General features: G+C 63.4%; 1 long non-coding RNA gene and 11 other non-coding genes across 12 annotated transcripts in view; 11 read left to right on the plus strand and 1 right to left on the minus strand.

The window, feature by feature from the left end:
• Nucleotides 1-25,234, minus strand: part of LOC142830750 (uncharacterized) — a 93,882-nt gene that overhangs the window by 43,730 nt on the left and 24,918 nt on the right. The window lies entirely within an intron of this gene.
• Nucleotides 1,335-1,406, plus strand: TRNAP-CGG (transfer RNA proline (anticodon CGG)). The gene has a single exon. It is a non-coding gene; the product is annotated as a tRNA-Pro (tRNA).
• TRNAP-CGG (transfer RNA proline (anticodon CGG)) lies at nucleotides 3,704-3,775 on the plus strand. The gene has a single exon. It is a non-coding gene; the product is annotated as a tRNA-Pro (tRNA).
• On the plus strand, nucleotides 6,073-6,144 carry TRNAP-CGG (transfer RNA proline (anticodon CGG)). Its single transcript has one exon. It is a non-coding gene; the product is annotated as a tRNA-Pro (tRNA).
• Nucleotides 8,442-8,513, plus strand: TRNAP-CGG (transfer RNA proline (anticodon CGG)). The gene has a single exon. It is a non-coding gene; the product is annotated as a tRNA-Pro (tRNA).
• On the plus strand, nucleotides 10,811-10,882 carry TRNAP-CGG (transfer RNA proline (anticodon CGG)). The gene has a single exon. It is a non-coding gene; the product is annotated as a tRNA-Pro (tRNA).
• On the plus strand, nucleotides 13,180-13,251 carry TRNAP-CGG (transfer RNA proline (anticodon CGG)). The gene has a single exon. It is a non-coding gene; the product is annotated as a tRNA-Pro (tRNA).
• TRNAP-CGG (transfer RNA proline (anticodon CGG)) lies at nucleotides 15,549-15,620 on the plus strand. The gene has a single exon. It is a non-coding gene; the product is annotated as a tRNA-Pro (tRNA).
• TRNAP-CGG (transfer RNA proline (anticodon CGG)) lies at nucleotides 17,917-17,988 on the plus strand. Its single transcript has one exon. It is a non-coding gene; the product is annotated as a tRNA-Pro (tRNA).
• TRNAP-CGG (transfer RNA proline (anticodon CGG)) lies at nucleotides 20,286-20,357 on the plus strand. The gene has a single exon. It is a non-coding gene; the product is annotated as a tRNA-Pro (tRNA).
• Nucleotides 22,655-22,726, plus strand: TRNAP-CGG (transfer RNA proline (anticodon CGG)). Its single transcript has one exon. It is a non-coding gene; the product is annotated as a tRNA-Pro (tRNA).
• Nucleotides 25,024-25,095, plus strand: TRNAP-CGG (transfer RNA proline (anticodon CGG)). Its single transcript has one exon. It is a non-coding gene; the product is annotated as a tRNA-Pro (tRNA).

Genomic DNA, 25,234 nt, shown 5'->3' on the forward strand with positions numbered 1-25,234 from the left:
CAAGGGCGTGGCTTGTTGGTCTAGCAGCATGATTCTTGCTTTGGGAGCAAGAGGTCCCGGGTGCGAATCCCGGACAAGCCCTCCGTCCAGGCTCGGTTCCTTGGCCTTGCTCTTTTCTTCCCAACGGGTCTGCCGTGCGGCAGCTTCCTTAGTGTGGGAATTCAAGGCCGGCTCGAGGCGGCTTGCAGAGGGCAAGCAGGCAGCTACCGCCTCCCCCAGTGGCAGGAGGAGACTCTCAGGCCCGTGGCGCGGGGGCGGAGCGGGCGCCAGTCTGGAGCTGGGCCAGCGGTGCGGAGCAGGTCTGAGGCGGCAGTGCGGGGAGCGGCTGGCCCTGTGGACCCATAGGACCGAATGGGTTGACCTGGTGGCCGGAAATCTTTCCGGCCGCCGTGAGCCCCCCAACTTTGGAACGGAGCGCTGGGGCTCAGGCACCCCGACACGAGCCACGGGGGACGGCTTAATGGTCCAGGAGTGGCGCAGGTCCAGTGGGCACCCCAGAGAAGAGGAGAGGCCCAAGGGTCGGCCTCCAGACGAGGCTGAGCTGGGGAGGTGCCCGGAGGCGATCTGCCCAGCGGGCAGAGGCAGGCGCTTCCACGCCCCAGGCGGCGGCGGAGCCGCCGGCTCAGCTTGAAAACTGCAGCCGGGGCTCCGGACGCACGCCACCGATCCGGGCGGCTGTCGGGGGCGGGCATCCCGCCCCACGTTGCCGGCGGAGCAGCCAGCTCAGGCCGGAGGGAGAACTCTTGCCGCTTTCTTTCAGTTGTCTTCTAGCCGGTCCTCCCCTGCTTGCGGCAGGCTCCAAGTGTCCCTTCCCTCCCTGGCGGGCGAGGAGGCAGGCCCTGGATTCTACCTCCCAGTAGCCCAGGGCACCGACGCAGCCTGTTACTTAGGGTATTGTGGCGATGTAGGATGGCCACTGAGAAGCCGGGACCCTTCCCTTGGCTGACGGCTCGCTGGGTCCTGGGCCAAAAGTTCTGAGGCCCGAGGGCAAGCAGCGGGGCCAAAGGCAGCCCGTTCTCGTAGAGGCGTGATTCTCCCTTCGCCTGGGAGCCGTCCCGGACAGTGCCCGGCCAAAGAGCTCCTTTGGCGCCGTTCCTTTGTTTATTTTCCTGACTTTAGCCTGCCTTACCCTCCCGCAGCCTGTGGCCCGAGAGTCACGTTAGGCAGTCAATTTGGAGTTTGCTCTGGGAGTGGGATAGACCCAGCATGGAGGCGACCTGGGAAAGATGGAGGGAGGAGCCGTCCTTCTGAAGCTTGTGCTTCCCGCGCGCTTGTCTTTCTGCCAAACCTGTGAGACCTGGCGTGGGCTGGGTGAGGGGGAGCTGCACCGAGCCGGCTTGTTGGTCTAGGGGCATGATTCTCGCTTCGGGTGCGAGAGGTCCCGGGTTCGACTCCCGGACAAGCCCTGCTCCTGATTCCTCTGCGGCCGCGTTTAGCGTTCGGGCGAGCTAATCCTCCTCTTGCCGCGTTGTCTTGCTCACGGCTGCAGGATCCCTCCGCGGGGCAGGCCTGGGGAAGGTACTCGGTCGGACCCAGGCCGCATGCCGGCGTTAGACCCTCTCTGACTTCTCCTCTGCGGCCCTTCCCTCCCTCTCGGAGCCTGGAGCTGCCCTCTTGGTGATTCAGCCTTCCGCCTAGCTCGCTCTGCGTTGCCCGCCCCCACGCTTCCCGGTGCTCAGGCCTTCCATTCTCTCTCGCTACCCCAGCGACGCAGCCGGTCTTCCCGCCTGGACCGTGCCACGCCCCGGGAGGTTGGATGGGGGATCCGGGCCCGCCCTCTTGTGACGTCGTTGGAGTGGACTAGGACCGCTGTCGCAACCGCCGGGAGTAATTTGGGCCACATTTGGCAGGACATAGGCTAAGCCAATGGGCTGAGACAAGTCGTAGGCTTCGCTGATTCTCTTTGCACCGCTTGTACGCGTGGATCGTCATTCGTATTGGAAGCTATGAACGTCAGGCGTGTGGTCTATACCTCCAAACCTCCTTTTCGACCGTCAGAACAGTGGCAGTCCCTCCACGTGGTGGAGGTGAGAAACGGGGCCGCGGTGCTTCCTCCCTTTGGTCTCCACTCCAGCCCCTCCCCTCTGGAGCATCTCTGCTAGGAACGGAAGCTTGGAAGGACGGATGACCCGTGCAACGAGCGGCTGTCTTCCAGAGACGTGAGTCAAACCAGCACATTAGTCCGCGTCTGCTACAAGCCTGCCCCGAGAACTTTGTATTCGTTGCTCGCGTCCGAATCCTTTCAGGATTTTAACTCTGGTCCTCTTCTTTGTTTGTTTGTTTTCTTTCGATCTTTCTCTTTGCGGAGAAAGGCCGGCACAATGAGTTTACGGTGACTTTGCTTGTGAGGCTCCACGGCCAGGTGGCAGCAAGGGCGTGGCTTGTTGGTCTAGCAGCATGATTCTTGCTTTGGGAGCAAGAGGTCCCGGGTGCGAATCCCGGACAAGCCCTCCGTCCAGGCTCGGTTCCTTGGCCTTGCTCTTTTCTTCCCAACGGGTCTGCCGTGCGGCAGCTTCCTTAGTGTGGGAATTCAAGGCCGGCTCGAGGCGGCTTGCAGAGGGCAAGCAGGCAGCTACCGCCTCCCCCAGTGGCAGGAGGAGACTCTCAGGCCCGTGGCGCGGGGGCGGAGCGGGCGCCAGCCTGGAGCTGGGCCAGCGGTGCGGAGCAGGTCTGAGGCGGCAGTGCGGGGAGCGGCTGGCCCTGTGGACCCATAGGACCGAATGGGTTGACCTGGTGGCCGGAAATCTTTCCGGCCGCCGTGAGCCCCCCAACTTTGGAACGGAGCGCTGGGGCTCAGGCACCCCGACACGAGCCACGGGGGACGGCTTAATGGTCCAGGAGTGGCGCAGGTCCAGTGGGCACCCCAGAGAAGAGGAGAGGCCCAAGGGTCGGCCTCCAGACGAGGCTGAGCTGGGGAGGTGCCCGGAGGCGATCTGCCCAGCGGGCAGAGGCAGGCGCTTCCACGCCCCAGGCGGCGGCGGAGCCGCCGGCTCAGCTTGAAAACTGCAGCCGGGGCTCCGGACGCACGCCACCGATCCGGGCGGCTGTCGGGGGCGGGCATCCCGCCCCACGTTGCCGGCGGAGCAGCCAGCTCAGGCCGGAGGGAGAACTCTTGCCGCTTTCTTTCAGTTGTCTTCTAGCCGGTCCTCCCCTGCTTGCGGCAGGCTCCAAGTGTCCCTTCCCTCCCTGGCGGGCGAGGAGGCAGGCCCTGGATTCTACCTCCCAGTAGCCCAGGGCACCGACGCAGCCTGTTACTTAGGGTATTGTGGCGATGTAGGATGGCCACTGAGAAGCCGGGACCCTTCCCTTGGCTGACGGCTCGCTGGGTCTTGGGCCAAAAGTTCTGAGGCCCGAGGGCAAGCAGCGGGGCCAAAGGCAGCCCGTTCTCGTAGAGGCGTGATTCTCCCTTCGCCTGGGAGCCGTCCCGGACAGTGCCCGGCCAAAGAGCTCCTTTGGCGCCGTTCCTTTGTTTATTTTCCTGACTTTAGCCTGCCTTACCCTCCCGCAGCCTGTGGCCTGAGAGTCACGTTAGGCAGTCAATTTGGAGTTTGCTCTGGGAGTGGGATAGACCCAGCATGGAGGCGACCTGGGAAAGATGGAGGGAGGAGCCGTCCTTCTGAAGCTTGTGCTTCCCGCGCGCTTGTCTTTCTGCCAAACCTGTGAGACCTGGCGTGGGCTGGGTGAGGGGGAGCTGCACCGAGCCGGCTTGTTGGTCTAGGGGCATGATTCTCGCTTCGGGTGCGAGAGGTCCCGGGTTCGACTCCCGGACAAGCCCTGCTCCTGATTCCTCTGCGGCCGCGTTTAGCGTTCGGGCGAGCTAATCCTCCTCTTGCCGCGTTGTCTTGCTCACGGCTGCAGGATCCCTCCGCGGGGCAGGCCTGGGGAAGGTACTCGGTCGGACCCAGGCCGCATGCCGGCGTTAGACCCTCTCTGACTTCTCCTCTGCGGCCCTTCCCTCCCTCTCGGAGCCTGGAGCTGCCCTCTTGGTGATTCAGCCTTCCGCCTAGCTCGCTCTGCGTTGCCCGCCCCCACGCTTCCCGGTGCTCAGGCCTTCCATTCTCTCTCGCTACCCCAGCGACGCAGCCGGTCTTCCCGCCTGGACCGTGCCACGCCCCGGGAGGTTGGATGGGGGATCCGGGCCCGCCCTCTTGTGACGTCGTTGGAGTGGACTAGGACCGCTGTCGCAACCGCCGGGAGTAATTTGGGCCACATTTGGCAGGACATAGGCTAAGCCAATGGGCTGAGACAAGTCGTAGGCTTCGTTGATTCTCTTTGCACCGCTTGTACGCGTGGATCGTCATTCGTATTGGAAGCTATGAACGTCAGGCGTGTGGTCTATACCTCCAAACCTCCTTTTCGACCGTCAGAACAGTGGCAGTCCCTCCACGTGGTGGAGGTGAGAAACGGGGCCGCGGTGCTTCCTCCCTTTGGTCTCCACTCCAGCCCCTCCCCTCTGGAGCATCTCTGCTAGGAACGGAAGCTTGGAAGGACGGATGACCCGTGCAACGAGCGGCTGTCTTCCAGAGACGTGAGTCAAACCAGCACATTAGTCCGCGTCTGCTACAAGCCTGCCCCGAGAACTTTGTATTCGTTGCTCGCGTCCGAATCCTTTCAGGATTTTAACTCTGGTCCTCTTCTTTGTTTGTTTGTTTTCTTTCGATCTTTCTCTTTGCGGAGAAAGGCCGGCACAATGAGTTTACGGTGACTTTGCTTGTGAGGCTCCACGGCCAGGTGGCAGCAAGGGCGTGGCTTGTTGGTCTAGCAGCATGATTCTTGCTTTGGGAGCAAGAGGTCCCGGGTGCGAATCCCGGACAAGCCCTCCGTCCAGGCTCGGTTCCTTGGCCTTGCTCTTTTCTTCCCAACGGGTCTGCCGTGCGGCAGCTTCCTTAGTGTGGGAATTCAAGGCCGGCTCGAGGCGGCTTGCAGAGGGCAAGCAGGCAGCTACCGCCTCCCCCAGTGGCAGGAGGAGACTCTCAGGCCCGTGGCGCGGGGGCGGAGCGGGCGCCAGCCTGGAGCTGGGCCAGCGGTGCGGAGCAGGTCTGAGGCGGCAGTGCGGGGAGCGGCTGGCCCTGTGGACCCATAGGACCGAATGGGTTGACCTGGTGGCCGGAAATCTTTCCGGCCGCCGTGAGCCCCCCAACTTTGGAACGGAGCGCTGGGGCTCAGGCACCCCGTCACGAGCCACGGGGGACGGCTTAATGGTCCAGGAGTGGCGCAGGTCCAGTGGGCACCCCAGAGAAGAGGAGAGGCCCAAGGGTCGGCCTCCAGACGAGGCTGAGCTGGGGAGGTGCCCGGAGGCGATCTGCCCAGCGGGCAGAGGCAGGCGCTTCCACGCCCCAGGCGGCGGCGGAGCCGCCGGCTCAGCTTGAAAACTGCAGCCGGGGCTCCGGACGCACGCCACCGATCCGGGCGGCTGTCGGGGGCGGGCATCCCGCCCCACGTTGCCGGCGGAGCAGCCAGCTCAGGCCGGAGGGAGAACTCTTGCCGCTTTCTTTCAGTTGTCTTCTAGCCGGTCCTCCCCTGCTTGCGGCAGGCTCCAAGTGTCCCTTCCCTCCCTGGCGGGCGAGGAGGCAGGCCCTGGATTCTACCTCCCAGTAGCCCAGGGCACCGACGCAGCCTGTTACTTAGGGTATTGTGGCGATGTAGGATGGCCACTGAGAAGCCGGGACCCTTCCCTTGGCTGACGGCTCGCTGGGTCCTGGGCCAAAAGTTCTGAGGCCCGAGGGCAAGCAGCGGGGCCAAAGGCAGCCCGTTCTCGTAGAGGCGTGATTCTCCCTTCGCCTGGGAGCCGTCCCGGACAGTGCCCGGCCAAAGAGCTCCTTTGGCGCCGTTCCTTTGTTTATTTTCCTGACTTTAGCCTGCCTTACCCTCCCGCAGCCTGTGGCCCGAGAGTCACGTTAGGCAGTCAATTTGGAGTTTGCTCTGGGAGTGGGATAGACCCAGCATGGAGGCGACCTGGGAAAGATGGAGGGAGGAGCCGTCCTTCTGAAGCTTGTGCTTCCCGCGCGCTTGTCTTTCTGCCAAACCTGTGAGACCTGGCGTGGGCTGGGTGAGGGGGAGCTGCACCGAGCCGGCTTGTTGGTCTAGGGGCATGATTCTCGCTTCGGGTGCGAGAGGTCCCGGGTTCGACTCCCGGACAAGCCCTGCTCCTGATTCCTCTGCGGCCGCGTTTAGCGTTCGGGCGAGCTAATCCTCCTCTTGCCGCGTTGTCTTGCTCACGGCTGCAGGATCCCTCCGCGGGGCAGGCCTGGGGAAGGTACTCGGTCGGACCCAGGCCGCATGCCGGCGTTAGACCCTCTCTGACTTCTCCTCTGCGGCCCTTCCCTCCCTCTCGGAGCCTGGAGCTGCCCTCTTGGTGATTCAGCCTTCCGCCTAGCTCGCTCTGCGTTGCCCGCCCCCACGCTTCCCGGTGCTCAGGCCTTCCATTCTCTCTCGCTACCCCAGCGACGCAGCCGGTCTTCCCGCCTGGACCGTGCCACGCCCCGGGAGGTTGGATGGGGGATCCGGGCCCGCCCTCTTGTGACGTCGTTGGAGTGGACTAGGACCGCTGTCGCAACCGCCGGGAGTAATTTGGGCCACATTTGGCAGGACATAGGCTAAGCCAATGGGCTGAGACAAGTCGTAGGCTTCGCTGATTCTCTTTGCACCGCTTGTACGCGTGGATCGTCATTCGTATTGGAAGCTATGAACGTCAGGCGTGTGGTCTATACCTCCAAACCTCCTTTTCGACCGTCAGAACAGTGGCAGTCCCTCCACGTGGTGGAGGTGAGAAACGGGGCCGCGGTGCTTCCTCCCTTTGGTCTCCACTCCAGCCCCTCCCCTCTGGAGCATCTCTGCTAGGAACGGAAGCTTGGAAGGACGGATGACCCGTGCAACGAGCGGCTGTCTTCCAGAGACGTGAGTCAAACCAGCACATTAGTCCGCGTCTGCTACAAGCCTGCCCCGAGAACTTTGTATTCGTTGCTCGCGTCCGAATCCTTTCAGGATTTTAACTCTGGTCCTCTTCTTTGTTTGTTTGTTTTCTTTCGATCTTTCTCTTTGCGGAGAAAGGCCGGCACAATGAGTTTACGGTGACTTTGCTTGTGAGGCTCCACGGCCAGGTGGCAGCAAGGGCGTGGCTTGTTGGTCTAGCAGCATGATTCTTGCTTTGGGAGCAAGAGGTCCTGGGTGCGAATCCCGGACAAGCCCTCCGTCCAGGCTCGGTTCCTTGGCCTTGCTCTTTTCTTCCCAACGGGTCTGCCGTGCGGCAGCTTCCTTAGTGTGGGAATTCAAGGCCGGCTCGAGGCGGCTTGCAGAGGGCAAGCAGGCAGCTACCGCCTCCCCCAGTGGCAGGAGGAGACTCTCAGGCCCGTGGCGCGGGGGCGGAGCGGGCGCCAGCCTGGAGCTGGGCCAGCGGTGCGGAGCAGGTCTGAGGCGGCAGTGCGGGGAGCGGCTGGCCCTGTGGACCCATAGGACCGAATGGGTTGACCTGGTGGCCGGAAATCTTTCCGGCCGCCGTGAGCCCCCCAACTTTGGAACGGAGCGCTGGGGCTCAGGCACCCCGACACGAGCCACGGGGGATGGCTTAATGGTCCAGGAGTGGCGCAGGTCCAGTGGGCACCCCAGAGAAGAGGAGAGGCCCAAGGGTCGGCCTCCAGACGAGGCTGAGCTGGGGAGGTGCCCGGAGGCGATCTGCCCAGCGGGCAGAGGCAGGCGCTTCCACGCCCCAGGCGGCGGCGGAGCCGCCGGCTCAGCTTGAAAACTGCAGCCGGGGCTCCGGACGCACGCCACCGATCCGGGCGGCTGTCGGGGGCGGGCATCCCGCCCCACGTTGCCGGCGGAGCAGCCAGCTCAGGCCGGAGGGAGAACTCTTGCCGCTTTCTTTCAGTTGTCTTCTAGCCGGTCCTCCCCTGCTTGCGGCAGGCTCCAAGTGTCCCTTCCCTCCCTGGCGGGCGAGGAGGCAGGCCCTGGATTCTACCTCCCAGTAGCCCAGGGCACCGACGCAGCCTGTTACTTAGGGTATTGTGGCGATGTAGGATGGCCACTGAGAAGCCGGGACCCTTCCCTTGGCTGACGGCTCGCTGGGTCTTGGGCCAAAAGTTCTGAGGCCCGAGGGCAAGCAGCGGGGCCAAAGGCAGCCCGCTCTCGTAGAGGCGTGATTCTCCCTTCGCCTGGGAGCCGTCCCGGACAGTGCCCGGCCAAAGAGCTCCTTTGGCGCCGTTCCTTTGTTTATTTTCCTGACTTTAGCCTGCCTTACCCTCCCGCAGCCTGTGGCCCGAGAGTCACGTTAGGCAGTCAATTTGGAGTTTGCTCTGGGAGTGGGATAGACCCAGCATGGAGGCGACCTGGGAAAGATGGAGGGAGGAGCCGTCCTTCTGAAGCTTGTGCTTCCCGCGCGCTTGTCTTTCTGCCAAACCTGTGAGACCTGGCGTGGGCTGGGTGAGGGGGAGCTGCACCGAGCCGGCTTGTTGGTCTAGGGGCATGATTCTCGCTTCGGGTGCGAGAGGTCCCGGGTTCGACTCCCGGACAAGCCCTGCTCCTGATTCCTCTGCGGCCGTGTTTAGCGTTCGGGCGAGCTAATCCTCCTCTTGCCGCGTTGTCTTGCTCACGGCTGCAGGATCCCTCCGCGGGGCAGGCCTGGGGAAGGTACTCGGTCGGACCCAGGCCGCATGCCGGCGTTAGACCCTCTCTGACTTCTCCTCTGCGGCCCTTCCCTCCCTCTCGGAGCCTGGAGCTGCCCTCTTGGTGATTCAGCCTTCCGCCTAGCTCGCTCTGCGTTGCCCGCCCCCACGCTTCCCGGTGCTCAGGCCTTCCATTCTCTCTCGCTACCCCAGCGACGCAGCCGGTCTTCCCGCCTGGACCGTGCCACGCCCCGGGAGGTTGGATGGGGGATCCGGGCCCGCCCTCTTGTGACGTCGTTGGAGTGGACTAGGACCGCTGTCGCAACCGCCGGGAGTAATTTGGGCCACATTTGGCAGGACATAGGCTAAGCCAATGGGCTGAGACAAGTCGTAGGCTTCGCTGATTCTCTTTGCACCGCTTGTACGCGTGGATCGTCATTCGTATTGGAAGCTATGAACGTCAGGCGTGTGGTCTATACCTCCAAACCTCCTTTTCGACCGTCAGAACAGTGGCAGTCCCTCCACGTGGTGGAGGTGAGAAACGGGGCCGCGGTGCTTCCTCCCTTTGGTCTCCACTCCAGCCCCTCCCCTCTGGAGCATCTCTGCTAGGAACGGAAGCTTGGAAGGACGGATGACCCGTGCAACGAGCGGCTGTCTTCCAGAGACGTGAGTCAAACCAGCACATTAGTCCGCGTCTGCTACAAGCCTGCCCCGAGAACTTTGTATTCGTTGCTCGCGTCCGAATCCTTTCAGGATTTTAACTCTGGTCCTCTTCTTTGTTTGTTTGTTTTCTTTCGATCTTTCTCTTTGCGGAGAAAGGCCGGCACAATGAGTTTACGGTGACTTTGCTTGTGAGGCTCCACGGCCAGGTGGCAGCAAGGGCGTGGCTTGTTGGTCTAGCAGCATGATTCTTGCTTTGGGAGCAAGAGGTCCCGGGTGCGAATCCCGGACAAGCCCTCCGTCCAGGCTCGGTTCCTTGGCCTTGCTCTTTTCTTCCCAACGGGTCTGCCGTGCGGCAGCTTCCTTAGTGTGGGAATTCAAGGCCGGCTCGAGGCGGCTTGCAGAGGGCAAGCAGGCAGCTACCGCCTCCCCCAGTGGCAGGAGGAGACTCTCAGGCCCGTGGCGCGGGGGCGGAGCGGGCGCCAGCCTGGAGCTGGGCCAGCGGTGCGGAGCAGGTCTGAGGCGGCAGTGCGGGGAGCGGCTGGCCCTGTGGACCCATAGGACCGAATGGGTTGACCTGGTGGCCGGAAATCTTTCCGGCCGCCGTGAGCCCCCCAACTTTGGAACGGAGCGCTGGGGCTCAGGCACCCCGACACGAGCCACGGGGGACGGCTTAATGGTCCAGGAGTGGCGCAGGTCCAGTGGGCACCCCAGAGAAGAGGAGAGGCCCAAGGGTCGGCCTCCAGACGAGGCTGAGCTGGGGAGGTGCCCGGAGGCGATCTGCCCAGCGGGCAGAGGCAGGCGCTTCCACGCCCCAGGCGGCGGCGGAGCCGCCGGCTCAGCTTGAAAACTGCAGCCGGGGCTCCGGACGCACGCCACCGATCCGGGCGGCTGTCGGGGGCGGGCATCCCGCCCCACGTTGCCGGCGGAGCAGCCAGCTCAGGCCGGAGGGAGAACTCTTGCCGCTTTCTTTCAGTTGTCTTCTAGCCGGTCCTCCCCTGCTTGCGGCAGGCTCCAAGTGTCCCTTCCCTCCCTGGCGGGCGAGGAGGCAGGCCCTGGATTCTACCTCCCAGTAGCCCAGGGCACCGACGCAGCCTGTTACTTAGGGTATTGTGGCGATGTAGGATGGCCACTGAGAAGCCGGGACCCTTCCCTTGGCTGACGGCTCGCTGGGTCCTGGGCCAAAAGTTCTGAGGCCCGAGGGCAAGCAGCGGGGCCAAAGGCAGCCCGTTCTCGTAGAGGCGTGATTCTCCCTTCGCCTGGGAGCCGTCCCGGACAGTGCCCGGCCAAAGAGCTCCTTTGGCGCCGTTCCTTTGTTTATTTTCCTGACTTTAGCCTGCCTTACCCTCCCGCAGCCTGTGGCCCGAGAGTCACGTTAGGCAGTCAATTTGGAGTTTGCTCTGGGAGTGGGATAGACCCAGCATGGAGGCGACCTGGGAAAGATGGAGGGAGGAGCCGTCCTTCTGAAGCTTGTGCTTCCCGCGCGCTGGTCTTTCTGCCAAACCTGTGAGACCTGGCGTGGGCTGGGTGAGGGGGAGCTGCACCGAGCCGGCTTGTTGGTCTAGGGGCATGATTCTCGCTTCGGGTGCGAGAGGTCCCGGGTTCGACTCCCGGACAAGCCCTGCTCCTGATTCCTCTGCGGCCGCGTTTAGCGTTCGGGCGAGCTAATCCTCCTCTTGCCGCGTTGTCTTGCTCACGGCTGCAGGATCCCTCCGCGGGGCAGGCCTGGGGAAGGTACTCGGTCGGACCCAGGCCGCATGCCGGCGTTAGACCCTCTCTGACTTCTCCTCTGCGGCCCTTCCCTCCCTCTCGGAGCCTGGAGCTGCCCTCTTGGTGATTCAGCCTTCCGCCTAGCTCGCTCTGCGTTGCCCGCCCCCACGCTTCCCGGTGCTCAGGCCTTCCATTCTCTCTCGCTACCCCAGCGACGCAGCCGGTCTTCCCGCCTGGACCGTGCCACGCCCCGGGAGGTTGGATGGGGGATCCGGGCCCGCCCTCTTGTGACGTCGTTGGAGTGGACTAGGACCGCTGTCGCAACCGCCGGGAGTAATTTGGGCCACATTTGGCAGGACATAGGCTAAGCCAATGGGCTGAGACAAGTCGTAGGCTTCGCTGATTCTCTTTGCACCGCTTGTACGCGTGGATCGTCATTCGTATTGGAAGCTATGAACGTCAGGCGTGTGGTCTATACCTCCAAACCTCCTTTTCGACCGTCAGAACAGTGGCAGTCCCTCCACGTGGTGGAGGTGAGAAACGGGGCCGCGGTGCTTCCTCCCTTTGGTCTCCACTCCAGCCCCTCCCCTCTGGAGCATCTCTGCTAGGAACGGAAGCTTGGAAGGACGGATGACCCGTGCAACGAGCGGCTGTCTTCCAGAGACGTGAGTCAAACCAGCACATTAGTCCGCGTCTGCTACAAGCCTGCCCCGAGAACTTTGTATTCGTTGCTCGCGTCCGAATCCTTTCAGGATTTTAACTCTGGTCCTCTTCTTTGTTTGTTTGTTTTCTTTCGATCTTTCTCTTTGCGGAGAAAGGCCGGCACAATGAGTTTACGGTGACTTTGCTTGTGAGGCTCCACGGCCAGGTGGCAGCAAGGGCGTGGCTTGTTGGTCTAGCAGCATGATTCTTGCTTTGGGAGCAAGAGGTCCCGGGTGCGAATCCCGGACAAGCCCTCCGTCCAGGCTCGGTTCCTTGGCCTTGCTCTTTTCTTCCCAACGGGTCTGCCGTGCGGCAGCTTCCTTAGTGTGGGAATTCAAGGCCGGCTCGAGGCGGCTTGCAGAGGGCAAGCAGGCAGCTACCGCCTCCCCCAGTGGCAGGAGGAGACTCTCAGGCCCGTGGCGCGGGGGCGGAGCGGGCGCCAGCCTGGAGCTGGGCCAGCGGTGCGGAGCAGGTCTGAGGCGGCAGTGCGGGGAGCGGCTGGCCCTGTGGACCCATAGGACCGAATGGGTTGACCTGGTGGCCGGAAATCTTTCCGGCCGCCGTGAGCCCCCCAACTTTGGAACGGAGCGCTGGGGCTCAGGCACCCCGTCACGAGCCACGGGGGACGGCTTAATGGTCCAGGAGTGGCGCAGGTCCAGTGGGCACCCCAGAGAAGAGGAGAGGCCCAAGGGTCGGCCTCCAGACGAGGCTGAGCTGGGGAGGTGCCCGGAGGCGATCTGCCCAGCGGGCAGAGGCAGGCGCTTCCACGCCCCAGGCGGCGGCGGAGCCGCCGGCTCAGCTTGAAAACTGCAGCCGGGGCTCCGGACGCACGCCACCGATCCGGGCGGCTGTCGGGGGCGGGCATCCCGCCCCACGTTGCCGGCGGAGCAGCCAGCTCAGGCCGGAGGGAGAACTCTTGCCGCTTTCTTTCAGTTGTCTTCTAGCCGGTCCTCCCCTGCTTGCGGCAGGCTCCAAGTGTCCCTTCCCTCCCTGGCGGGCGAGGAGGCAGGCCCTGGATTCTACCTCCCAGTAGCCCAGGGCACCGACGCAGCCTGTTACTTAGGGTATTGTGGCGATGTAGGATGGCCACTGAGAAGCCGGGACCCTTCCCTTGGCTGACGGCTCGCTGGGTCTTGGGCCAAAAGTTCTGAGGCCCGAGGGCAAGCAGCGGGGCCAAAGGCAGCCCGTTCTCGTAGAGGCGTGATTCTCCCTTCGCCTGGGAGCCGTCCCGGACAGTGCCCGGCCAAAGAGCTCCTTTGGCGCCGTTCCTTTGTTTATTTTCCTGACTTTAGCCTGCCTTACCCTCCCGCAGCCTGTGGCCCGAGAGTCACGTTAGGCAGTCAATTTGGAGTTTGCTCTGGGAGTGGGATAGACCCAGCATGGAGGCGACCTGGGAAAGATGGAGGGAGGAGCCGTCCTTCTGAAGCTTGTGCTTCCCGCGCGCTGGTCTTTCTGCCAAACCTGTGAGACCTGGCGTGGGCTGGGTGAGGGGGAGCTGCACCGAGCCGGCTTGTTGGTCTAGGGGCATGATTCTCGCTTCGGGTGCGAGAGGTCCCGGGTTCGACTCCCGGACAAGCCCTGCTCCTGATTCCTCTGCGGCCGCGTTTAGCGTTCGGGCGAGCTAATCCTCCTCTTGCCGCGTTGTCTTGCTCACGGCTGCAGGATCCCTCCGCGGGGCAGGCCTGGGGAAGGTACTCGGTCGGACCCAGGCCGCATGCCGGCGTTAGACCCTCTCTGACTTCTCCTCTGCGGCCCTTCCCTCCCTCTCGGAGCCTGGAGCTGCCCTCTTGGTGATTCAGCCTTCCGCCTAGCTCGCTCTGCGTTGCCCGCCCCCACGCTTCCCGGTGCTCAGGCCTTCCATTCTCTCTCGCTACCCCAGCGACGCAGCCGGTCTTCCCGCCTGGACCGTGCCACGCCCCGGGAGGTTGGATGGGGGATCCGGGCCCGCCCTCTTGTGATGTCGTTGGAGTGGACTAGGACCGCTGTCGCAACCGCCGGGAGTAATTTGGGCCACATTTGGCAGGACATAGGCTAAGCCAATGGGCTGAGACAAGTCGTAGGCTTCGCTGATTCTCTTTGCACCGCTTGTACGCGTGGATCGTCATTCGTATTGGAAGCTATGAATGTCAGGCGTGTGGTCTATACCTCCAAACCTCCTTTTCGACCGTCAGAACAGTGGCAGTCCCTCCACGTGGTGGAGGTGAGAAACGGGGCCGCGGTGCTTCCTCCCTTTGGTCTCCACTCCAGCCCCTCCCCTCTGGAGCATCTCTGCTAGGAACGGAAGCTTGGAAGGACGGATGACCCGTGCAACGAGCGGCTGTCTTCCAGAGACGTGAGTCAAACCAGCACATTAGTCCGCGTCTGCTACAAGCCTGCCCCGAGAACTTTGTATTCGTTGCTCGCGTCCGAATCCTTTCAGGATTTTAACTCTGGTCCTCTTCTTTGTTTGTTTGTTTTCTTTCGATCTTTCTCTTTGCGGAGAAAGGCCGGCACAATGAGTTTACGGTGACTTTGCTTGTGAGGCTCCACGGCCAGGTGGCAGCAAGGGCGTGGCTTGTTGGTCTAGCAGCATGATTCTTGCTTTGGGAGCAAGAGGTCCCGGGTGCGAATCCCGGACAAGCCCTCCGTCCAGGCTCGGTTCCTTGGCCTTGCTCTTTTCTTCCCAACGGGTCTGCCGTGCGGCAGCTTCCTTAGTGTGGGAATTCAAGGCCAGCTCGAGGCGGCTTGCAGAGGGCAAGCAGGCAGCTACCGCCTCCCCCAGTGGCAGGAGGAGACTCTCAGGCCCGTGGCGCGGGGGCGGAGCGGGCGCCAGCCTGGAGCTGGGCCAGCGGTGCGGAGCAGGTCTGAGGCGGCAGTGCGGGGAGCGGCTGGCCCTGTGGACCCATAGGACCGAATGGGTTGACCTGGTGGCCGGAAATCTTTCCGGCCGCCGTGAGCCCCCCAACTTTGGAACGGAGCGCTGGGGCTCAGGCACCCCGTCACGAGCCACGGGGGACGGCTTAATGGTCCAGGAGTGGCGCAGGTCCAGTGGGCACCCCAGTGAAGAGGAGAGGCCCAAGGGTCGGCCTCCAGACGAGGCTGAGCTGGCGAGGTGCCCGGAGGCGATCTGCCCAGCGGGCAGAGGCAGGCGCTTCCACGCCCCAGGCGGCGGCGGAGCCGCCGGCTCAGCTTGAAAACTGCAGCCGGGGCTCCGGACGCACGCCACCGATCCGGGCGGCTGTCGGGGGCGGGCATCCCGCCCCACGTTGCCGGCGGAGCAGCCAGCTCAGGCCGGAGGGAGAACTCTTGCCGCTTTCTTTCAGTTGTCTTCTAGCCGGTCCTCCCCTGCTTGCGGCAGGCTCCAAGTGTCCCTTCCCTCCCTGGCGGGCGAGGAGGCAGGCCCTGGATTCTACCTCCCAGTAGCCCAGGGCACCGACGCAGCCTGTTACTTAGGGTATTGTGGCGATGTAGGATGGCCACTGAGAAGCCGGGACCCTTCCCTTGGCTGACGGCTCGCTGGGTCTTGGGCCAAAAGTTCTGAGGCCCGAGGGCAAGCAGCGGGGCCAAAGGCAGCCCGTTCTCGTAGAGGCGTGATTCTCCCTTCGCCTGGGAGCCGTCCCGGACAGTGCCCGGCCAAAGAGCTCCTTTGGCGCCGTTCCTTTGTTTATTTTCCTGACTTTAGCCTGCCTTACCCTCCCGCAGCCTGTGGCCCGAGAGTCACGTTAGGCAGTCAATTTGGAGTTTGCTCTGGGAGTGGGATAGACCCAGCATGGAGGCGACCTGGGAAAGATGGAGGGAGGAGCCGTCCTTCTGAAGCTTGTGCTTCCCGCGCGCTGGTCTTTCTGCCAAACCTGTGAGACCTGGCGTGGGCTGGGTGAGGGGGAGCTGCACCGAGCCGGCTTGTTGGTCTAGGGGCATGATTCTCGCTTCGGGTGCGAGAGGTCCCGGGTTCGACTCCCAGACAAGCCCTGCTCCTGATTCCTCTGCGGCCGCGTTTAGCGTTCGGGCGAGCTAATCCTCCTCTTGCCGCGTTGTCTTGCTCACGGCTGCAGGATCCCTCCGCGGGGCAGGCCTGGGGAAGGTACTCGGTCGGACCCAGGCCGCATGCCGGCGTTAGACCCTCTCTGACTTCTCCTCTGCGGCCCTTCCCTCCCTCTCGGAGCCTGGAGCTGCCCTCTTGGTGATTCAGCCTTCCGCCTAGCTCGCTCTGCGTTGCCCGCCCCCACGCTTCCCGGTGCTCAGGCCTTCCATTCTCTCTCGCTACCCCAGCGACGCAGCCGGTCTTCCCGCCTGGACCGTGCCACGCCCCGGGAGGTTGGATGGGGGATCCGGGCCCGCCCTCTTGTGACGTCGTTGGAGTGGACTAGGACCGCTGTCGCAACCGCCGGGAGTAATTTGGGCCACATTTGGCAGGACATAGGCTAAGCCAATGGGCTGAGACAAGTCGTAGGCTTCGCTGATTCTCTTTGCACCGCTTGTACGCGTGGATCGTCATTCGTATTGGAAGCTATGAACGTCAGGCGTGTGGTCTATACCTCCAAACCTCCTTTTCGACCGTCAGAACAGTGGCAGTCCCTCCACGTGGTGGAGGTGAGAAACGGGGCCGCGGTGCTTCCTCCCTTTGGTCTCCACTCCAGCCCCTCCCCTCTGGAGCATCTCTGCTAGGAACGGAAGCTTGGAAGGACGGATGACCCGTGCAACGAGCGGCTGTCTTCCAGAGACGTGAGTCAAACCAGCACATTAGTCCGCGTCTGCTACAAGCCTGCCCCGAGAACTTTGTATTCGTTGCTCGCATCCAAATCCTTTCAGGATTTTAACTCTGGTCCTCTTCTTTGTTTGTTTGTTTTCTTTCGATCTTTCTCTTTGCGGAGAAAGGCCGGCACAATGAGTTTACGGTGACTTTGCTTGTGAGGCTCCACGGCCAGGTGGCAGCAAGGGCATGGCTTGTTGGTCTAGCAGCATGATTCTTGCTTTGGAGCAAGAGGTCCCGGGTGCGAATCCCGGATAAGCCCTCCGTCCAGGCTCGGTGACTTGGCCTTGCTCTTTTCTTCCCAACGGGTCTGCCGTGCGGCAGCTTCCTTAGTGTGGGAATTCAAGGCCGGCTCGAGGCGGCTTGCAGAGGGCAAGCAGGCAGCTACCGCCTCCCCCAGTGGCAGGAGGAGACTCTCAGGCCCGTGGCGCGGGGGCGGAGCGGGCGCCAGCCTGGAGCTGGGCCAGCGGTGCGGAGCAGGTCTGAGGCGGCAGTGCGGGGAGCGGCTGGCCCTGTGGACCCATAGGACCGAATGGGTTGACCTGGTGGCCGGAAATCTTTCCGGCCTCCGTGAGCCCCCCAACTTTGGAACGGAGCGCTGGGGCTCAGGCACCCCGTCACGAGCCACGGGGGACGGCTTAATGGTCCAGGAGTGGCGCAGGTCCAGTGGGCACCCCAGAGAAGAGGAGAGGCCCAAGGGTCGGCCTCCAGACGAGGCTGAGCTGGCGAGGTGCCCGGAGGCGATCTGCCCAGTGGGCAGAGGCAGGCGCTTCCACGCCCCAGGCGGCGGCGGAGCCGCCGGCTCAGCTTCAAAACTGCAGCCGGGGCTCCGGACGCACGCCACCGATCCGGGCGGCTGTCGGGGGCGGGCATCCCGCCCCACGTTGCCGGCGGAGCAGCCAGCTCAGGCCGGAGGGAGAACTCTTGCCGCTTTCTTTCAGTTGTCTTCTAGCCGGTCCTCCCCTGCTTGCGGCAGGCTCCAAGTGTCCCTTCCCTCCCTGGCGGGCGAGGAGGCAGGCCCTGGATTCTACCTCCCAGTAGCCCAGGGCACCGACGCAGCCTGTTACTTAGGGTATTGTGGCGATGTAGGATGGCCACTGAGAAGCCGGGACCCTTCCCTTGGCTGACGGCTCGCTGGGTCCTGGGCCAAAAGTTCTGAGGCCCGAGGGCAAGCAGCGGGGCCAAAGGCAGCCCGTTCTCGTAGAGGCGTGATTCTCCCTTCGCCTGGGAGCCGTCCCGGACAGTGCCCGGCCAAAGAGCTCCTTTGGCGCCGTTCCTTTGTTTATTTTCCTGACTTTAGCCTGCCTTACCCTCCCGCAGCCTGTGGCCCGAGAGTCACGTTAGGCAGTCAATTTGGAGTTTGCTCTGGGAGTGGGATAGACCCAGCATGGAGGCGACCTGGGAAAGATGGAGGGAGGAGCCGTCCTTCTGAAGCTTGTGCTTCCCGCGCGCTGGTCTTTCTGCCAAACCTGTGAGACCTGGCGTGGGCTGGGTGAGGGGGAGCTGCACCGAGCCGGCTTGTTGGTCTAGGGGCATGATTCTCGCTTCGGGTGCGAGAGGTCCCGGGTTCGACTCCCGGACAAGCCCTGCTCCTGATTCCTCTGCGGCCGCGTTTAGCGTTCGGGCGAGCTAATCCTCCTCTTGCCGCGTTGTCTTGCTCACGGCTGCAGGATCCCTCCGCGGGGCAGGCCTGGGGAAGGTACTCGGTCGGACCCAGGCCGCATGCCGGCGTTAGACCCTCTCTGACTTCTCCTCTGCGGCCCTTCCCTCCCTCTCGGAGCCTGGAGCTGCCCTCTTGGTGATTCAGCCTTCCGCCTAGCTCGCTCTGCGTTGCCCGCCCCCACGCTTCCCGGTGCTCAGGCCTTCCATTCTCTCTCGGTACCCCAGCGACACAGCCGGTCTTCCCGCCTGGACCGTGCCACGCCCCGGGAGGTTGGATGGGGGATCCGGGCCCGCCCTCTTGTGACGTCGTTGGAGTGGACTAGGACCGCTGTCGCAACCGCCGGGAGTAATTTGGGCCACATTTGGCAGGACATAGGCTAAGCCAATGGGCTGAGACAAGTCGTAGGCTTCGCTGATTCTCTTTGCACCGCTTGTACGCGTGGATCGTCATTCGTATTGGAAGCTATGAACGTCAGGCGTGTGGTCTATACCTCCAAACCTCCTTTTCGACCGTCAGAACAGTGGCAGTCCCTCCACGTGGTGGAGGTGAGAAACGGGGCCGCGGTGCTTCCTCCCTTTGGTCTCCACTCCAGCCCCTCCCCTCTGGAGCATCTCTGCTAGGAACGGAAGCTTGGAAGGACGGATGACCCGTGCAACGAGCGGCTGTCTTCCAGAGACGTGAGTCAAACCAGCACATTAGTCCGCGTCTGCTACAAGCCTGCCCCGAGAACTTTGTATTCGTTGCTCGCGTCCAAATCCTTTCAGGATTTTAACTCTGGTCCTCTTCTTTGTTTGTTTGTTTTCTTTCGATCTTTCTCTTTGCGGAGAAAGGCCGGCACAATGAGTTTACGGTGACTTTGCTTGTGAGGCTCCACGGCCAGGTGGCAGCAAGGGCGTGGCTTGTTGGTCTAGCAGCATGATTCTTGCTTTGGGAGCAAGAGGTCCCGGGTGCGAATCCCGGACAAGCCCTCCGTCCAGGCTCGGTTCCTTGGCCTTGCTCTTTTCTTCCCAACGGGTCTGCCGTGCGGCAGCTTCCTTAGTGTGGGAATTCAAGGCCGGCTCGAGGCGGCTTGCAGAGGGCAAGCAGGCAGCTACCGCCTCCCCCAGTGGCAGGAGGAGACTCTCAGGCCCGTGGCGCGGGGGCGGAGCGGGCGCCAGCCTGGAGCTGGGCCAGCGGTGCGGAGCAGGTCTGAGGCGGCAGTGCGGGGAGCGGCTGGCCCTGTGGACCCATAGGACCGAATGGGTTGACCTGGTGGCCGGAAATCTTTCCGGCCGCCGTGAGCCCCCCAACTTTGGAACGGAGCGCTGGGGCTCAGGCACCCCGTCACGAGCCACGGGGGACGGCTTAATGGTCCAGGAGTGGCGCAGGTCCAGTGGGCACCCCAGAGAAGAGGAGAGGCCCAAGGGTCGGCCTCCAGACGAGGCTGAGCTGGCGAGGTGCCCGGAGGCGATCTGCCCAGCGGGCAGAGGCAGGCGCTTCCACGCCCCAGGCGGCGGCGGAGCCGCCGGCTCAGCTTGAAAACTGCAGCCGGGGCTCCGGACGCACGCCACCGATCCGGGCGGCTGTCGGGGGCGGGCATCCCGCCCCACGTTGCCGGCGGAGCAGCCAGCTCAGGCCGGAGGGAGAACTCTTGCCGCTTTCTTTCAGTTGTCTTCTAGCCGGTCCTCCCCTGCTTGCGGCAGGCTCCAAGTGTCCCTTCCCTCCCTGGCGGGCGAGGAGGCAGGCCCTGGATTCTACCTCCCAGTAGCCCAGGGCACCGACGCAGCCTGTTACTTAGGGTATTGTGGCGATGTAGGATGGCCACTGAGAAGCCGGGACCCTTCCCTTGGCTGACGGCTCGCTGGGTCCTGGGCCAAAAGTTCTGAGGCCCGAGGGCAAGCAGCGGGGCCAAAGGCAGCCCGTTCTCGTAGAGGCGTGATTCTCCCTTCGCCTGGGAGCCGTCCCGGACAGTGCCCGGCCAAAGAGCTCCTTTGGCGCCGTTCCTTTGTTTATTTTCCTGACTTTAGCCTGCCTTACCCTCCCGCAGCCTGTGGCCCGAGAGTCACGTTAGGCAGTCAATTTGGAGTTTGCTCTGGGAGTGGGATAGACCCAGCATGGAGGCGACCTGGGAAAGATGGAGGGAGGAGCCGTCCTTCTGAAGCTTGTGCTTCCCGCGCGCTGGTCTTTCTGCCAAACCTGTGAGACCTGGCGTGGGCTGGGTGAGGGGGAGCTGCACCGAGCCGGCTTGTTGGTCTAGGGGCATGATTCTCGCTTCGGGTGCGAGAGGTCCCGGGTTCGACTCCCGGACAAGCCCTGCTCCTGATTCCTCTGCGGCCGCGTTTAGCGTTCGGGCGAGCTAATCCTCCTCTTGCCGCGTTGTCTTGCTCACGGCTGCAGGATCCCTCCGCGGGGCAGGCCTGGGGAAGGTACTCGGTCGGACCCAGGCCGCATGCCGGCGTTAGACCCTCTCTGACTTCTCCTCTGCGGCCCTTCCCTCCCTCTCGGAGCCTGGAGCTGCCCTCTTGGTGATTCAGCCTTCCGCCTAGCTCGCTCTGCGTTGCCCGCCCCCACGCTTCCCGGTGCTCAGGCCTTCCATTCTCTCTCGCTACCCCAGCGACGCAGCCGGTCTTCCCGCCTGGACCGTGCCACGCCCCGGGAGGTTGGATGGGGGATCCGGGCCCGCCCTCTTGTGACGTCGTTGGAGTGGACTAGGACCGCTGTCGCAACCGCCGGGAGTAATTTGGGCCACATTTGGCAGGACATAGGCTAAGCCAATGGGCTGAGACAAGTCGTAGGCTTCGCTGATTCTCTTTGCACCGCTTGTACGCGTGGATCGTCATTCGTATTGGAAGCTATGAACGTCAGGCGTGTGGTCTATACCTCCAAACCTCCTTTTCGACCGTCAGAACAGTGGCAGTCCCTCCACGTGGTGGAGGTGAGAAACGGGGCCGCGGTGCTTCCTCCCTTTGGTCTCCACTCCAGCCCCTCCCCTCTGGAGCATCTCTGCTAGGAACGGAAGCTTGGAAGGACGGATGACCCGTGCAACGAGCGGCTGTCTTCCAGAGACGTGAGTCAAACCAGCACATTAGTCCGCGTCTGCTACAAGCCTGCCCCGAGAACTTTGTATTCGTTGCTCGCGTCCGAATCCTTTCAGGATTTTAACTCTGGTCCTCTTCTTTGTTTGTTTGTTTTCTTTCGATCTTTCTCTTTGCGGAGAAAGGCCGGCACAATGAGTTTACGGTGACTTTGCTTGTGAGGCTCCACGGCCAGGTGGCAGCAAGGGCGTGGCTTGTTGGTCTAGCAGCATGATTCTTGCTTTGGGAGCAAGAGGTCCCGGGTGCGAATCCCGGACAAGCCCTCCGTCCAGGCTCGGTTCCTTGGCCTTGCTCTTTTCTTCCCAACGGGTCTGCCGTGCGGCAGCTTCCTTAGTGTGGGAATTCAAGGCCGGCTCGAGGCGGCTTGCAGAGGGCAAGCAGGCAGCTACCGCCTCCCCCAGTGGCAGGAGGAGACTCTCAGGCCCGTGGCGCGGGGGCGGAGCGGGCGCCAGCCTGGAGCTGGGCCAGCGGTGCGGAGCAGGTCTGAGGCGGCAGTGCGGGGAGCGGCTGGCCCTGTGGACCCATAGGACCGAATGGGTTGACCTGGTGGCCGGAAATCTTTCCGGCCGCCGTGAGCCCCCCAACTTTGGAACGGAGCGCTGGGGCTCAGGCACCCCGTCACGAGCCACGGGGGACGGCTTAATGGTCCAGGAGTGGCGCAGGTCCAGTGGGCACCCCAGAGAAGAGGAGAGGCCCAAGGGTCGGCCTCCAGACGAGGCTGAGCTGGCGAGGTGCCCGGAGGCGATCTGCCCAGCGGGCAGAGGCAGGCGCTTCCACGCCCCAGGCGGCGGCGGAGCCGCCGGCTCAGCTTGAAAACTGCAGCCGGGGCTCCGGACGCACGCCACCGATCCGGGCGGCTGTCGGGGGCGGGCATCCCGCCCCACGTTGCCGGCGGAGCAGCCAGCTCAGGCCGGAGGGAGAACTCTTGCCGCTTTCTTTCAGTTGTCTTCTAGCCGGTCCTCCCCTGCTTGCGGCAGGCTCCAAGTGTCCCTTCCCTCCCTGGCGGGCGAGGAGGCAGGCCCTGGATTCTACCTCCCAGTAGCCCAGGGCACCGACGCAGCCTGTTACTTAGGGTATTGTGGCGATGTAGGATGGCCACTGAGAAGCCGGGACCCTTCCCTTGGCTGACGGCTCGCTGGGTCCTGGGCCAAAAGTTCTGAGGCCCGAGGGCAAGCAGCGGGGCCAAAGGCAGCCCGTTCTCGTAGAGGCGTGATTCTCCCTTCGCCTGGGAGCCGTCCCGGACAGTGCCCGGCCAAAGAGCTCCTTTGGCGCCGTTCCTTTGTTTATTTTCCTGACTTTAGCCTGCCTTACCCTCCCGCAGCCTGTGGCCCGAGAGTCACGTTAGGCAGTCAATTTGGAGTTTGCTCTGGGAGTGGGATAGACCCAGCATGGAGGCGACCTGGGAAAGATGGAGGGAGGAGCCGTCCTTCTGAAGCTTGTGCTTCCCGCGCGCTGGTCTTTCTGCCAAACCTGTGAGACCTGGCGTGGGCTGGGTGAGGGGGAGCTGCACCGAGCCGGCTTGTTGGTCTAGGGGCATGATTCTCGCTTCGGGTGCGAGAGGTCCCGGGTTCGACTCCCGGACAAGCCCTGCTCCTGATTCCTCTGCGGCCGCGTTTAGCGTTCGGGCGAGCTAATCCTCCTCTTGCCGCGTTGTCTTGCTCACGGCTGCAGGATCCCTCCGCGGGGCAGGCCTGGGGAAGGTACTCGGTCGGACCCAGGCCGCATGCCGGCGTTAGACCCTCTCTGACTTCTCCTCTGCGGCCCTTCCCTCCCTCTCGGAGCCTGGAGCTGCCCTCTTGGTGATTCAGCCTTCCGCCTAGCTCGCTCTGCGTTGCCCGCCCCCACGCTTCCCGGTGCTCAGGCCTTCCATTCTCTCTCGCTACCCCAGCGACGCAGCCGGTCTTCCCGCCTGGACCGTGCCACGCCCCGGGAGGTTGGATGGGGGATCCGGGCCCGCCCTCTTGTGACGTCGTTGGAGTGGACTAGGACCGCTGTCGCAACCGCCGGGAGTAATTTGGGCCACATTTGGCAGGACATAGGCTAAGCCAATGGGCTGAGACAAGTCGTAGGCTTCGCTGATTCTCTTTGCACCGCTTGTACGCGTGGATCGTCATTCGTATTGGAAGCTATGAACGTCAGGCGTGTGGTCTATACCTCCAAACCTCCTTTTCGACCGTCAGAACAGTGGCAGTCCCTCCACGTGGTGGAGGTGAGAAACGGGGCCGCGGTGCTTCCTCCCTTTGGTCTCCACTCCAGCCCCTCCCCTCTGGAGCATCTCTGCTAGGAACGGAAGCTTGGAAGGACGGATGACCCGTGCAACGAGCGGCTGTCTTCCAGAGACGTGAGTCAAACCAGCACATTAGTCCGCGTCTGCTACAAGCCTGCCCCGAGAACTTTGTATTCGTTGCTCGCGTCCGAATCCTTTCAGGATTTTAACTCTGGTCCTCTTCTTTGTTTGTTTGTTTTCTTTCGATCTTTCTCTTTGCGGAGAAAGGCCGGCACAATGAGTTTACGGTGACTTTGCTTGTGAGGCTCCACGGCCAGGTGGCAGCAAGGGCGTGGCTTGTTGGTCTAGCAGCATGATTCTTGCTTTGGGAGCAAGAGGTCCCGGGTGCGAATCCCGGACAAGCCCTCCGTCCAGGCTCGGTTCCTTGGCCTTGCTCTTTTCTTCCCAACGGGTCTGCCGTGCGGCAGCTTCCTTAGTGTGGGAATTCAAGGCCGGCTCGAGGCGGCTTGCAGAGGGCAAGCAGGCAGCTACCGCCTCCCCCAGTGGCAGGAGGAGACTCTCAGGCCCGTGGCGCGGGGGCGGAGCGGGCGCCAGCCTGGAGCTGGGCCAGCGGTGCGGAGCAGGTCTGAGGCGGCAGTGCGGGGAGCGGCTGGCCCTGTGGACCCATAGGACCGAATGGGTTGACCTGGTGGCCGGAAATCTTTCCGGCCGCCGTGAGCCCCCCAACTTTGGAACGGAGCGCTGGGGCTCAGGCACCCCGTCACGAGCCACGGGGGACGGCTTAATGGTCCAGGAGTGGCGCAGGTCCAGTGGGCACCCCAGAGAAGAGGAGAGGCCCAAGGGTCGGCCTCCAGACGAGGCTGAGCTGGCGAGGTGCCCGGAGGCGATCTGCCCAGCGGGCAGAGGCAGGCGCTTCCACGCCCCAGGCGGCGGCGGAGCCGCCGGCTCAGCTTGAAAACTGCAGCCGGGGCTCCGGACGCACGCCACCGATCCGGGCGGCTGTCGGGGGCGGGCATCCCGCCCCACGTTGCCGGCGGAGCAGCCAGCTCAGGCCGGAGGGAGAACTCTTGCCGCTTTCTTTCAGTTGTCTTCTAGCCGGTCCTCCCCTGCTTGCGGCAGGCTCCAAGTGTCCCTTCCCTCCCTGGCGGGCGAGGAGGCAGGCCCTGGATTCTACCTCCCAGTAGCCCAGGGCACCGACGCAGCCTGTTACTTAGGGTATTGTGGCGATGTAGGATGGCCACTGAGAAGCCGGGACCCTTCCCTTGGCTGACGGCTCGCTGGGTCCTGGGCCAAAAGTTCTGAGGCCCGAGGGCAAGCAGCGGGGCCAAAGGCAGCCCGTTCTCGTAGAGGCGTGATTCTCCCTTCGCCTGGGAGCCGTCCCGGACAGTGCCCGGCCAAAGAGCTCCTTTGGCGCCGTTCCTTTGTTTATTTTCCTGACTTTAGCCTGCCTTACCCTCCCGCAGCCTGTGGCCCGAGAGTCACGTTAGGCAGTCAATTTGGAGTTTGCTCTGGGAGTGGGATAGACCCAGCATGGAGGCGACCTGGGAAAGATGGAGGGAGGAGCCGTCCTTCTGAAGCTTGTGCTTCCCGCGCGCTGGTCTTTCTGCCAAACCTGTGAGACCTGGCGTGGGCTGGGTGAGGGGGAGCTGCACCGAGCCGGCTTGTTGGTCTAGGGGCATGATTCTCGCTTCGGGTGCGAGAGGTCCCGGGTTCGACTCCCGGACAAGCCCTGCTCCTGATTCCTCTGCGGCCGCGTTTAGCGTTCGGGCGAGCTAATCCTCCTCTTGCCGCGTTGTCTTGCTCACGGCTGCAGGATCCCTCCGCGGGGCAGGCCTGGGGAAGGTACTCGGTCGGACCCAGGCCGCATGC

The sequence above is a fragment of the Pelodiscus sinensis genome, chromosome 10, assembly GCF_052426305.1.
Source record: "Pelodiscus sinensis isolate ZL-2025 chromosome 10, ASM5242630v1, whole genome shotgun sequence".
NCBI classification, from domain to species: domain Eukaryota; kingdom Metazoa; phylum Chordata; order Testudines; family Trionychidae; genus Pelodiscus; species Pelodiscus sinensis.